The sequence below is a fragment of the Aricia agestis genome, chromosome 2 (genome assembly GCF_905147365.1).
Source record: "Aricia agestis chromosome 2, ilAriAges1.1, whole genome shotgun sequence".
Taxonomy (NCBI): Eukaryota; Metazoa; Arthropoda; class Insecta; order Lepidoptera; family Lycaenidae; genus Aricia; species Aricia agestis.
This window is the reverse complement of record NC_056407.1, coordinates 14,819,730-14,835,119: the sequence shown is the minus strand read 5'-3', so window position 1 is coordinate 14,835,119 and position 15,390 is coordinate 14,819,730. Positions and strand designations below refer to the sequence as shown.

General features: G+C 37.1%; 1 protein-coding gene across 2 annotated transcripts in view; it reads left to right on the top strand.

The window, feature by feature from the left end:
• The window catches only part of LOC121735472 (apoptosis-resistant E3 ubiquitin protein ligase 1), a 95,325-nt gene that overhangs the window by 17,792 nt on the left and 62,143 nt on the right, over positions 1-15,390 (top strand). The gene's annotated exons all lie outside the window — the stretch shown is intronic.

Sequence of the window (15,390 nt, the reverse complement as noted above, 5' to 3'; positions counted from 1 at the left end):
TTTCCATGAAAATATCGATGTAAATTAATTCGCATTGCGCGTGGCCAGCGCTCATCCCGGGGGTCCTGGGTTCAAGTCCCGCAGGCGGAACAAAAAGTTTTCAATGTTCCTGGGTCTTGAATGTGTATTAAAATAATATTTCAAAAATCTTAAATATATTTTATGTATAATATTATAAAAAATCCAAAAATATATCGATGCAATGAACATTTAAGTTCTAATACGATTCAACAGATGGCGTTTTATTTTTTACTTCATTGTAACATAGAACTAATCATACTTATTAGTTATTATGTTTTTGTTTATAGTTTTTAATACGTTAGAATATTATGTTTAATAATATTATCACTTGGTATAAAAATAATCAATCTATCTTATCTTATAGAACTCCTGCATTAATTCTAATATATGTGACAAGTTGACAGCAGAAGGAGCTCTAAAATAAAGGAGTTCGAGTGTACCGTGTTGGCCTATATTCCATCCAGAAAATATATTATCAATGCAATCAACATTTGACCTGTCAAGAAAACAATATCGATTTTCCCGTAACAAAATTTTTAAATCTAATATATCTGCTTAGTGCCTTAATATTACAATGGCTGGGAAGTGAAATACACAGATTTTCATATATTTTCAAGGAATAATTGTTGAAAAGCTTAGTTCTAAGCTGTACATAAAAGGTGCCCTTCGGAAGAGGAGTCTGTCATTGTTTGACAAAATAAAGAAGCCAAAATATATGGATCTGCCGCCTGACGGCCTTGCAGAAATACTTTCCCGATAGCCAGAATGAGACTTGAAAAGATAACATGTTAGTTTGGATCAAGTTCTGTAACTTACTGAGAGAGAGGCTAACCTGTTTCCACAGGGTAACTCAGTGCGATCCTATTGCCTTTCAATGATGCAGACTGGGAACCGTCCGGAGAATTAGCTTACGTGCTACACCGGCTACTTATATATTTAAACTATTCTTTAGTAGCATACTCGACGTGACATTGCCATTGTGACCGGTCCCTTTCATACGTTGTTTTTATTTTTAAGTCTAGTTATTATTTATAGTCCACATATTTAATGATATTTACTATTATTATTCTACTGCTAATTGTTTTTACCTTTTTATTTTCTATTTATTAATTAACGTAATAATTTAGTCCCAATGTCGCAGTCTGCTGGCTCTTCCTCTGGGAGCGCGTTACTCAGTCAAAATGGCTCTATTCAGGCGCAGTGTTTGCTCTGTTCAGAACCAAAATTCTTTAAGGGTTCGAGAGGACTAAGCATACATGTGAGTAAATGCCATAAGCAGTCGTCAAATAGCAATGTACATGTTCCTCCCCCTCTCCCGCATACAGTTCAGTCATTGCAAGCCGAGGATCTGTGTTCTCTCCTTTCTCGCTTAAAAGCATCCACCCCTGTTATAAAAAGACTCCCAAGAGGCGCCCGTGTGACTGTCGCCCTAAAACTTTCCGAAGTATTAAAACGGGTTATTAAAGAAAATTCTAAAGATGCATTGAAAAACCTTTTTGTCTTTTCATACGAAATTTTCCACGCAAATTCCTCTTCTAAAAAATGTTCTCTTACGAAAATTATAAAACAAAACTGCGTTGAAAAAAGTTTTAACATTTATTCCTCCAGTGATTTTCAGCGGAGTAATACATATTTTAAACGACAAGAGCCATTGTGTGTCAACAAAATCATAGAAGCGAAAATCTATGACGGGGATATAAAAGGCGCGTCCAATCTCCTATTTTCATCGGATGTGCGGGCTACAAATTCCCCAGACACCTTGACTGCCTTAAAAGAAAAACATCCGTATGCCTCTGTAGCTCCTAATCTCCCTACACCGACCGGTTCTGGTATAGTTGCTGAAAGCAAAATGGTGCTGTCTGCCATAATGTCTTTTAGGAACGGTTCGACAGGTGGCTTGGACGGGATTTCACCGCAACATCTCAAAGATCTTATCTGTAGTTCCACTGCTGATGCTGGTAAAACACTTCTGAGCGACCTGACGGATCTCGTAAACCTAATGCTTTCAGGGCAAGTGAACTCGGAAGTTTTAAATGTACTATACGGTGCTAATCTCTGTGCTCTAAAGAAAAAAGATGGCGGAATTCGTCCAATTGCTGTGGGTAGCACTTTTCGTAGAATAGTCGCTAAAATCTGCTGTAAAAGTATTCACCCCAAATTGATTAAGGAATTCAAACCGATTCAATTAGGTTTCAGTTGCAAAGGCGGTTGTGAAGCTGCTGTCCACAGCCTCAGGGGGTTCATACATAACTGTGACGATGATGTAGTTCTCAAAGTCGATATCAAGAATGCTTTTAATTCGGTCGACCGCCGTGCCCTGCTTAATCAGTGCTTAGACAAGGTACCCGACATTTATCCCTTTATATGGCAGTGTTACAATACGCCTACTCAACTCGTTTATATGGGCCATTTGATCGACTCTGCGGTTGGCTGTCAGCAGGGAGATCCCCTTGGGCCGGCTATTTTTAGTTTAGCCATTCATCCAATAATTTCGACCCTTACTTCTAAATTAAATATTTGGTATCTTGACGATGGGACCATTGCAGGCCCTCCTTCCACCGTTTGGAATGACCTAAAGTGTCTAATAAGCGAATTGGAAAAAATTGGTTTAAGTATTAATTTTTCCAAATGCGAGCTTTTTTTTAGTGACAAATTTACGACTCAGTCTAAAACCGCTGTGGTTAATAATTTTAATAGTTTGGCCCCTTGTATTAAAGTAATAGATAAATACGCTCTGCGCCTTTTAGGAGCTCCTATTTTGGAGGAGTCAATTCCACTATTCCTAGAGGAACAAATGTTGAAATTTCAAAATTCTTGTGATCGTTTGGAAAAAATTAATATTCATATGGCCTTTCAAATTATCAAATTTTGCTTGTTTGTACCAAAATTTACCTACTTTCTAAGGTGTTCTCCAGTTTGGAAATTTACCAATAGTTTGGCCTCTTTTGACGCAGCCATCCGTAAAATTTTGACCCATATTTTTAATTGTTCACTTACGGATAGGGCGTGGTGCCAAGCATCACTCCCTATTCGCTTTGGGGGCATCGGCATCAGGAAAGTGTCAGATGTTGCTCTTCCAGCCTTTCTATCTTCAGTAAATAGCACCAGTCCATTGACCCGCCAAATTCTCTCCCCTTCTTTTGGCAACTTTGATTTTCCGTTTTATAGTGACGCGTTAGAGGCCTGGAGAGAAGCTAGTGCCAATGGGGCCGTTCCAGCCAACATTTGTTTGCAGCGTCTTTGGGATGAGCCGCTTTGCCGTGTTGTATTTGATAAGCTAGTTAACTCTAGTTCCGACGCGGCTGAGCGGGCCCGTCTTCTGGCTGCTGCAACTTGGGAATCTGGACTCTGGCTCCAAGCACTTCCATCTCCAAATTTAGGCACGTTACTGGACAATACCACCTTCTCCCTTGCCATCAGTCTGCGACTAGGTTTGCCAACAAACCATCCACACTGCTGCCCTTGTGGATCTATGGTAGATCGTCTGGGTCACCATGGGCTTTCTTGCCAGCGGAGCGCTGGTCGTCTGTCGCGCCATGCGGCATTGAATGATGTTGTACGTCGGGCTCTTGTCTCCATCAACGTTCCGGCTATTTTAGAGCCGAATGGTATTGCCCGTGATGATGGCAAGAGACCCGACGGCTTAACATTAGTTCCATGGAAAAGTGGGAGGTGCTTGGTGTGGGACGCAACATGTGTCGACACACTGGCGGCCTCCTATTTACATGGAACTTCAGTGACGGCTGGTGCGGCGGCGTCCGAAGCGCAAACGCGTAAGCGGCGAAAATATGTATCTTTAAGCCGTGACTACATATTTTTGCCGCTTGCGTTTGAAACGTTAGGCCCATGGGGGGATGATATGAAAAAGTTTTTCAATCTTATATCATCCCGCCTCATAGATCGCACAGGTGACCAGAGGGCTGGAGCGTATTTTGGCCAGCGATTAAGCCTGGCCTTACAGCGGGGCAATGTGGCTAGTATTCTGGGCACTCTCCCTAAAGGCAGCAGTCTGGATGACAACCTTTTTTATATTTAAACTGTTCTCTTTTTACGCTAGTTTTTATTGTAATTTAGTTTTATTGTATTAGTTTAAATCAACATTTTAATTCTAATATATGAAAACAGATGGCGTTTTATTTTTTACTTCATTATTGTAACAGAACTAATCATAACTACTTTATTATATATTGTTTTTATTCATAACTAGCTGTTGCTCGCGACTTCGTCCGCGTGGACTTTAGTTTATAGCGCGCGGTGTCAACACAATTTGTGTCAAATTTAAAAACTTTTTAAAACCCTGGTAAGTGGTACCCCTCTTAGGGCCGCGTTACACCGGAATGGCAGCGCTGAAAGTGCTCGCCTCGCCGCTGCCATTCCGGTGTAGCGCGGCCCTTAATTAATCAAAATACCCAAAACCAGCTGTGCAGTGTGCACATAATCTATACTAATATTATAAATGCGAAAGTATCTCTGTCTGTCAGTATCGCATTCACGCCAAACGCCAAAACTATCGAACCGATTGTAACGAAATTTTGTATACAGCCTGAGAAAGGACATAGGTTACTTTTTTACTGGAAAAAAGGGTTGTAAGGGGGTGAAAATGCGTAAATTTGTTCAAATTAACTTAGTTCCAAAAATTCATAATAGATGGCGCCGTGCGTCTTCTACATCGCGCTGACGCTTGCTCAAAAGTCTTTCTATAAGACGTGGTATCATCTTACACTTAAGTTTCGATTTTTTTAGATTGTTATATCTATTCTACGGTATTAAATAACTCAGTACTTCATCTGTGCACCGACGTAACCTTAAACCTATTAATGATAAATAGTTTATGGGTAAGGCTGCGTTTCCACTGAAGCGGAGTGGAGCTTAGCGGTGTCTAATTGACCAATCACCATGCTCGAAAATACTCGAAATCTTTGCTGTCATTCCGCTGGAATACCACGATTGGTCAATTCGGGCACCGCTAAACTCCGCTCCGCTTCAGTGGAAACGCAGCCTAAAGTTGTGTAATTGGGGGGCTAAATAAGCTTTAAAATTTGGCATAAAATATAAAGTTTAATATAAAAAAATGAAATACTTATTGTGTGCACACTGCACAGCTGTATTGATTTAAGGGGTACCAGGGTTTTTTTATAAAAGCTTTTGACACCAATTTTGTTGACATCGCGCGCTATAAACTAAACTCCACGCGGACGAAGTCGCGGGCAACAGCTAGTATGAAAATAAATCAAAACCCTCTTAATTTCATAAAAATAAACCTTATTTCTGCTGCGGAACCCTTCATGGGCGAGTCCAACTCGCACTTGGCCGGTTTTTTATGGTTGAAGTCTGTTGACAACAAGTTGACAAATTGAAAATGGATTATAGTTTTTTTTTTATTGAATCTAAGACAATAGCCGTGTAACGGCCAGTCTGAGATCAGCTAAGTCCCACAGACAAGAGTTGAAAAAAAAAAAAAAAAAGACAGTCAACTATTTCTGTACTTAATCTTCATCATTTTGAAGTCGGTACCAGATAGCTCAATCTTCAGTTCTCTAACAGAATATTTGAAACTTTTGGAACTGACACCAACTTCAAAATAATGAAAATTGAGTACAGAAATAGTTGAGGTTTAGCCGAATTCGGAAAAAGACACTATTAGATAAGAAAAATTATTTAATACTTTTTACTTTTTAACCCCCGACACCCCTTGTCGGGGGTTAAAAAGTAAAAAATGAGGAATGTTATAAGTTTGACGTGTCTGTCTGTCTGTGTGTGTATCTGTCCGTGGCATCGTAGCATCCAAACGGATGGACCGATTTTGATCTAGTTTTTTTTATTTGAAAGCTGACATGATCGAGAGTGTTCTTAGCTATAATTCATCATTATCAGCCTGCTCAGTGCTGGACAATCAGGGTTAGGATATCCAACTCCTCGCCAACTTAGAGCAGAGATTTCGTGTTTGGGCTCATTTTAATTGCGACAACCAGTAAAAGAAGTAGATAGACACTAGACAGTAAATATTTACATGCTGCTACAGCAGCATCACCTGGATTCTATAGGAGCCGAGCTTCATATGAACCCAAAGTGGAGGTTTCATGTTTGGGCTCATATTAACGGCCTCATCGAAAAGGACATTGATACATGGTAATCATGAGAATATGATTCTGTTGATAGGAATTATTCTGCACTATAACCAACACAAGTTTAAAAAGTATGAAATAAAATTAAATTAAGAAATTTAAAAAAACCCCCGCCAAACTACTTTAAAAAGTAATGAAATAATATTAACTGCCTTTAAGTTCAAATAATTCCTAACTTGTGTAAAGTAATATTTTAGTCCATAATTGTTGTCAAGGTGTGTTGGGGGACCGCCAAGTAAACTACAACCTACAACCGCCAAGTCGCTGATTATTATCTCGATTCAGTTCGCTGTGAATTGATCCTTAAACTTGTTATGTGAAATCAAACATCTACATAAGCGGTCCTCTATCGATCTCGATCTATTTTGATGGAATTTGGTATGGAGATACTTAGTCTCGAGAAGGAGCGAATACTAATTTTGTCCCGGAAAATGTACTGTTCCCGCACAATAAACTTTTATGATTATCGCCTAAAGTCTAAACTATTCAATCTACTTGGATGAAATTTGGTATGTCAATACTAAATTTCAGTCGTGGGATACTTTTTATCCCGGAAAATATACAGTTCCCGCACAATAAACTTTTATGATTCTCGCCTAAACTATTTAATGATGAAATTTGGCATGGAGATTGGAGATACTAATTGGAGATTGGAATTGAATCTGGGACAAGGAATGTTTTTTGTCCCGGAAAAATGTGCGGTTCCCACACAATATACTTTTCTGATTTGCGCGTAAACGACTCAATCGATGTATGGGAACAACTAGCTGTTGCCCGCGACTTCGTCCGCGTGGACTTCAGTTTATAGCGCGCGATGTCAACAAAATTGGTGTCAAAAGCTTTTATAAAAAAACCCTGGTACCCCTTAAATCAATACAGCTGTGCAGTGTGCAAACAATAAGTACTTCATTTTTGTATGTTAATCTTTATATATTATGCCAAATTTTAAAGCTTATTTAGCCCCCCAATTACACAACTTTACCCATAAACTATTTATCATTGATAGGTTTAGCCCCAATTTCACCAACGTCTGTTAGTGTTAACAGCTTGTTAAAATATCCTGTCTTCTCTTTCATTCATATGAAAAACAAAACAGCTAACGTGATACTAATTCGAGCATTAACTTTAACCGTCGTTGGTGAAATTTGGTCTTAAGGTTACGTCACTGCCTGCACAGATAAAGTACTGAGTTATTTAATACCGTAGAATAGATATAACAATCGAAAAAAATCGAGACTTAAATGTAGGATGATACCACCTCTTATAGAAAGACTTTTGAGCAAGCGTCAGCGCGATGTAGAAGACGCACGGCGCCATCTATTATGAATTTTTTGAACAAATTTACGACCCTTACAACCCTTTTTTCCAGTAAAAAAGTAGCCTATGTCCTTTCTCAGGCTTTAGACTATCAGTATACAAAATTTCATTACAATCGGTTCGGTAGTTTTGGCGTTTGGCGTGAAAGCGAGACTGACAGACAGACAGACAGACAGAGATACTTTCGCATTCATAATATTAGTACAGATTATGTGCACACTGCACAGCTGTTTTTGGGTATTTTGATTAATTAAGGGCCGCGCTACACCGGAATGGCAGCGGCGAGGCAAGCACTTTCAGCGCTGCCATTCCGGTGTAGCGCGGCCCTAAGAGGGGTACCACTTACCAGGGTTTTAAAAAGTTTTTAAGTTTGACACAAATTTTGTTGACACCGCGCGCTATAAACTAAAGTCCACGCGGACGAAGTCGCGGGCAACAGCTAGTTATGAATAAAAACAATAATATATAATAAAGTAGGTACCGTATGATTAGTTCTGTTATAATAATGAAGTAAAAAATAAAGCGCCATCTGTTTTCATATATTAGAATTAAATTGATATATTTTCTGGATGGAATATAGGCCACAACACAACACACTCGAACTCCTTAGAAATGCAGTAGGAGTTCTATAAGATAAGATAGATTGATTATTATTATAGCAAGTGATAATATTATTAAACATAATATTCTAACGTATTAAAAACTATAAACAAAAACATAATAACTAATAAGTATGATTAGTTTTATGTTCCAACGAAGTAAAAAAAAAGCGCCATCTGTTGAATCGTATTAGAACTAAAATGTTCATTGCATCGCGTCGATATATTTCTGGATTTTTTATAATATTATACATAAAATATATTTTAGATTTTTGAAATATTATTTTAATACACATCCAAGACCCAGGAACATTGAAAACTTTTTGTTCCGCCTGCGGGACTCGAACCCAGGACCCGCGGGATGAGCGCTGGCCATGCGCAATGCGAATTCATTTTCATCGATATTTTCATGGAAATAAGATATTTTCCCACATCAAAATGTAGCCTATGTCCTTTCTCAGACTCTAGAATAACTGTGTACAAAATTTCATTGCAATCGGTTCAGTAGTTTTGGCGTGAAAGCGAGACAGACAGACAGACAGACAGACAGACAGAGATACTTTCGCATTTATAATATTAGTTTTTGGCGTGAAAGTGAGACAGACAGACAGAGATACTTTCGCATTTATAATATTAGTATGGATTAGTATAGAAGTATAGATACATAAAATATATTTAAGTAAAAAATAAAACGCCATCTGTTGAATCGTATTAGAACTAAAATAAAATAAAACGCCATCTGTTGAATCGTATTAGAACTAAATTGCATCGATATATTTCTGGATTTTTTATAATAATATACATAAAATATATTTAAGATTTTTGAAATATTATTTTAATACACATCCAAGACCCAGGAACATTGAAAACTTGTTCCGCCTGCGGGACTCGAACCCAGGACCCCCGGGATGAGCGCTGGCCTGCGCAATGCGAATAAATTTTCATCGATATTTTCATGGAAATAAGATATTTTCCCACATCAAAATGTAGCCTATGTCCTTTCTCAGACTCTAGAATAACTGTGTACAAAATTTCATTGCAATCGGTTCAGTAGTTTTGGCGTGAAAGCGAGACAGACAGACAGACAGACAGACAGACAGACAGACAGAGATACTTTCGCATTTATAATATTAGTATAGATTACAATAAAGTCCACGCGGACGAAGTCGCGGGCAACAGCTAGTTATTAATAAGTCTTCGCTGTCTGTCCGTCGGCCATCCGTATGTCACCAGATTCTCGAGAACCGCAATAAGATCTATTTCTGTGGTTTGTACGATAGTCGGCCAACTTTAAATTGTAAGTCTGCGGGGACCCTTAAACTTGCTTATAACGATTCCAGTAATGTGTTTGACTCACTCAAGCAAAAGCTAATAACTATTTCAAAGTGGAACCTTCGCGTGAGACACGACATCCGTCGGCGATGCTTCACGGCGCTCTGAATTACACTGTTCAACTACAAAGAAAGTCATTTACTCACTTATATACTACAAAGAAACTCATTTACTCAGTTATATGTACAAAGAAAGCTATATTTACTTGGCTGCGGTGACCCCAGGCTTGGCGCAGACCGCAGTATTCCTGCCGGCTGCTCTGAAGTACCTGCATAAAGGCGGCCACTCACGATCGTTTCGATCTATCACAACTAGGGTTGCCAGATGTCCGGTATTTAAGCGTACAGTCCGGTATTTTGAGGAAAGTTGGTGTTACTGGTACCTAGTTTTAGGTGATTTTAATTTTTTTCGAAGCTCCTACCTTACCTTTATTTCGTTAAGTTATTTACCCGATATTTATGCAACACTAGTTGTTGCCCGCGAGTTCGTCCGCGTGGACTTCAGTTTATAGCGCGCGGTGTCAATAAAATTGGTGTCAAAAGCTTTTTAAAACCCTGGTACCCCTTTAATCAAAATACCCAAAACAGCCGTGTAGTGTGCACATAATATGATTTTTTTTTCAATTAAACTTTTTTATACCTTTTAAAGCTTATTTAGCATTACACAACTTAGCTGCATAATGCATTACACAACTTTAGCTTTGCCCAATAGCCAATACCCATAGGCCATAAACTATTTAGTATTTATAGCTGTCGCCCGCGACTTCGTCCGCGTGGACTTCAGTTTATAGCGCGCGATGTCAACAAAATTGGTGTCAAAAGCTTTTATTAAAAAAAAAACCCTGGTACCCCTTAAATCAAAATAGCTGTGCAGTGTGCACATAATATTTTTTTTTTTAAATTAAACTATATATTATGCCAAATTTTAAAGCTTATTTAGCCCCCCAATTACACAACTTTACCCATAAACTATTTATCATTGATAGGTTTAAGGTTACGTCACTGTATATAATATAAAGTACTGGCTTATTAAGTAACGTAAAATAGAAATAACAATATATATGATGATACCATCTCTTATAGAAAGATGTTGGGCAAGCGTTAGCGCGATGTAAGAGACGCACGGCGCCATCTAGTATGCATTTTTGGAACTAACTTAATTTGAACAAATTTTCGTATTTTCACCCCCTTACAACCCTTTTTTCCAGTAAAAAAGTAGCCTATGTCCTTTCTCAGGCTTAAGACTATCTGTATACAAAATTTCATTACAATCGGTTCGGTAGTTTTGGCGTGAAAGCGAGACAGACAGAGAGAGATACTTTCGCATTTATAATATTAGTATAGACTAGTGATGTAACGGATATTCGCATTCGCATTCGCAAAAATTATGCGAATATTTAGCGAATGTTTTAATAATCAAAAAGGAAATTATTATATGCGTTCATTTGAAATAATATAATAATACAATAGATAACACTTAGATATTTTTATTAAATCATACTTCTACATTCTTAATTAAAGCCTCATTAGTCATTTATGAAAAAATAACTTCAGAGATCTTATCAAATCTAACATTAATCAGCCTTGTTGGTATACTATGTAAGGTTTGCATTCATTTAGTAGTATATTATTACTTTACTATCATTTTTAAATAAAGTTTACAATTTGTATTTACTAAAAAACTAAACAATTACTTGAAACATAAAACATAAAACTAACCTCAAAACAAAATAAAACTTTTAGAATGAACTTTCTGTGACTAAATTCATTCAATTATAGTCTGTCAAGAAAGTGAAGAAATTAAAAAGTGGCAACATCGTAGTGTCTTCCCTTTCAAATCAATCTAAGAAAAAAGGGGTGACACTACGATGTTGCCACTTTTTAATTTCTTCACTTTCTTGACAGACTATAAGCAATATCGGTTCGGCTATGTTCAATTTAAAGATGGCCGACACGAAACGTCAAACCTGTCGAACATTTTACGCGCGCTTTTTTGAAATTTTAAAATATTCGCATTCGTATTCGCATTCGCGAATGTTGAAGATAAATATTCGCAATCGCATTCGCGTTCGCGAATGTGAAAAATCCAACATTCGTTACATCACTAGTATAGACTAGATGACCCGGTGAACTTCGTCCGATTCGAAAAATTATTTCAGTGTTAGATAGTCCATTTATCGATGAAGCCTATAGGCTATATTTTATCACGCTAAGACTAATTTATTTTGAATTAAGTATATATTACTATGTTGTACATAGATATGTATTTATATTATCATAATGTTAATTATGAGATATTTTAATCCCTCTGTCCTCTAAATATTTGCATCTACCTCACTATCTCTGCAACACCCTAAGGTTTGGCTGGAAGAAAATGCCACAAGGCATTAAGCCCGCCTTTGTTTTTAAATAAAAAAAATAATAAATAGAAGCGAATAAATAGAGAAAAATGTGGAAAAAACGGGGGGAAATTATTTGAAAGGACTTATTTGAACGCGCTAATCTCAGGAACTACATATCCGATTTGAAAAATTCTTTCAGTGTTACATAGCCCATTTATCGAGGAAAGCTATAGATTATATTTTATTACGCTAAGACTAATAGGAGCAAAGAAATAGAGGAAAATGTGGGAAAAACGGGGGAAATTATTTGAAAGGACTTATTTGAACGCGCTAATCTCAGGAACTACTTATCCGATTTGAAAAATTATTTCAGTGTTAGATAGCCCATTTATCGAAGAAGGCTATCCATACTAATATTATAAATGCGAAAGTATCTCTGTCTGTCTGTCTGTCTGTCTCGCTTTCACGCCAAAACTACTGAACCGATTGCAATGAAATTTTGTACACAGTTATTCTAGAGTCTGAGAAAGGACATAGGCTACATTTTGATGTCGGAAAATATCTTATTTCCATGAAAATATCGATGAAAATTAATTCGCATTGTAGTTCTAACATGTGACAGTAGATGTCGTTTTTATTGCCGATGGCTCCGTAACGCGCGTGGTGAGCGCTCATCCCGGGGGTCCTGGGTTCGAGTCCCGCAGGCAGAACAAAAAGTTTTCAATGTTCCTGGGTCTTGGATGTGTATTAAATATTATATAATACTAGCTGTCCCGGCAAACGTTGTTTTTCCATAAATTATTTTCCCTATTTTACTGCTTTTCTCTTGAAGGTTTTTCTGATTTTTTTTCTATAGACTTCACGGAGCCCGAGACCTTTCCAACGAATCCAAAACCGTGGAAATCGGTTCGTGCGTTCTGGAGTTATAGCGCCAGGAAGGAAAACCGAAGGAAAATGTCGTGATTCTGTTTCGCCATAAAGCAGGGAGCACAATGGCTCTGGTGGCGGAACCAATAATGGAAATCTTAGGTATTATTTTCGGTTAATAAAAAAATTTTCGAAAATTAATGTCTAAAACAAACAAATATAACAGTACCTGAACTTTGTAGACATTTTACAAAAAATAAATACACTCCCGGGGGAGTAAAAATAAACATAATCAATAAGTAATAAAATAAGTCTTGTCTTATAAATTACAAAATTTTAAAAATTCCCGGTGACTCTGCTGGTAATTTTCGCCGGTAAATTTGTCATGACCTTCTTCGCCCTTTGACTCCTGCAAGATGACGTCTCGTACTTTATCGTCTAGTCTTGCCGGTTCAGCCAGCTTCCGACGTAGTGTGTGGTGTGGCGGTCCGGCCGACGTTCAAATGTTTCGTATCAGAAATTTCGGACAATGTGCGGCCGGGCTAAAGGTCTCAGCAACCAGGCCATAAGCTCCAAAAAAAAATAGTTGTTACACTATTTGACAGGATTGGACAACAAATGTTTGACATGTAATAAACAAACCAGCATCTATTGAAATGATAAAGTATTCATTAATCATTACACATATCGAGTTTTCATTGTTTTTAAGATGTATTCTGCTATTCGGGACGGAAACAAATCCAACAAATCAAAAACCATGGCAATCGGTCCAGCCGTTCTCGAGTTATAAGTGTTGTAACAAACACGACTTTCTTTTATATATATATATATATATAAGATAAGATAAGAATAAGATAAGATAAGATAAGAATAAGATAAGATATAAGATAAGATAAGAAGATGTATCATAATAATATTTCAAAAATCTTAAATATATTTTATGTATAATATTATAAAAAATCCAGAAATATATCGATGCAATGAACATTTTAGTTCTAATACGATTCAACAGATGGCGTTTTATTTTTTACTTCATTGTAACATAGAACTAATCATACTTATTAGTTATTATGTTTTTGTTTATAGTTTTTAATACGATAGAATATTATGTTTAATAATATTATCACTTGGTATAATAATAATCAATCTATCTTATCTTATAGAACTCCTACTGCATTTCTAATATATGTCACAAGTTGACAACAGAAGGCGCTCTAAAATAAAGGAGTTCAAGTGTACCGTGTTGGCCTATATTCCATCCAGAAAATATATCAATGCAATCAACATTTTAATTCTAATGTATGAAAACAGATGGCGTTTTATTTTTTACTTCATTGTAACAGAACTAATCATACCTACTTTATTATATATTGTTTTTATTCAGAACTAGCTGTTGCCCGCGACTTCGTCCGCGAGGATTTTAGTTTATAGCGTGCGGTGTCAACAAAATTTGTGTCAAATTTAAAAACTTTTTAAAACCCTGGTAAGTGGTACCCCTTAGGGCCGCGCTACACCGGAATGGCAGCGCTGAAAGTGCTCGCCTCGCCGCTGCCATTCCGGTGTAGCGCGGCCCTTAATTAATCAAAATACCCAAAAACAGCTGTTCAGTGTGCACATAATCTATACTAATATTATAAATGCGAAAGTATCTCTGTCTGTCTGTCTGTCTGTCAGTCTCGCTTTCACCCCAAACGCCAAATCTACCGAACCGATTGTAATGAAATTTTGTATACAGATAGTCTAAAGCCTGAGAAAGGACATAGGCTACTTTTTTACTGGAAAAAAGCGTTGTAAGGGGGTGAAAATGCGTAAATTTGTTCAAATTAAGTTAGTTCCAAAAATTCATAATAGATGGCGCCGTGGGTCTTCTACATCGCGCTGACTTGCTCAAAAGTCTTTCTATAAGAGGTGGTATCATCTTACATTCAAGTTTCGATTTTTTTCGATTGTTATATTTATTCTACGTTATTAAATAACTCAGTACTTTATCTGTGCAGTGAGTAGTGACGTAACCTTAAACCTATCAATGATAAATAGTTTATGGGTAAAGTTGTGTAATTGGGGGGCTAATTATGCTTTAAAATTTGGCATAAAATATAAAGTTTAATATAAAAAAATGAAAAACTTATTGTGTGCACACTGCACAGCTGTATTGATTTAAGGGGTACCAGGGTTTTCTTATAAAAGCTTTTGACACCAATTTTGTTGATATCGCGCGCTATAAACTGAAGTCCACGCGGACGAAGTCGCGGGCAACAGCTAGTAGGCTATATTTTATCACGCTAAGACTAATAGGAGCAAAGAAATAGAGGAAAATGTGGAAAAAACGGGGGGAAATTATTTGAAAGGACTTATTTGAACGCGCTAATCTCGAAAACTACTGATCCGATTTGAAAAATTCTTTCAGTGTTAGATAGCCCATTTATCGAGGAAGGCTATAAGCTATATTTTATCTCGCTAAGACTAATAGGAGTAAAGAGATAGAGAAAAATCTGGCAAAAACGGGGGAAATTATTTGAAAGTGCTTATCTCACGAACTACTAAAACAATTTCTCTGTTATTTGGGTCAGATACGAAGTAAAGGATCATAGGCTGTTTTTGTGGACTAATTAGTCTGTGAAATATCAAATTATCGCGGGCGAAGCCGCGTGGAACGTTCAGTTTATTATAATATCATGTGAAAAAATATTGCCGAAAAGCCAAATGTCTCATAAATTTTTGACCCCATGTAGTATTGAAACAGTCTACAAAACTGGACATGAGTCAAAACGTTATTTCTTGAATTGGA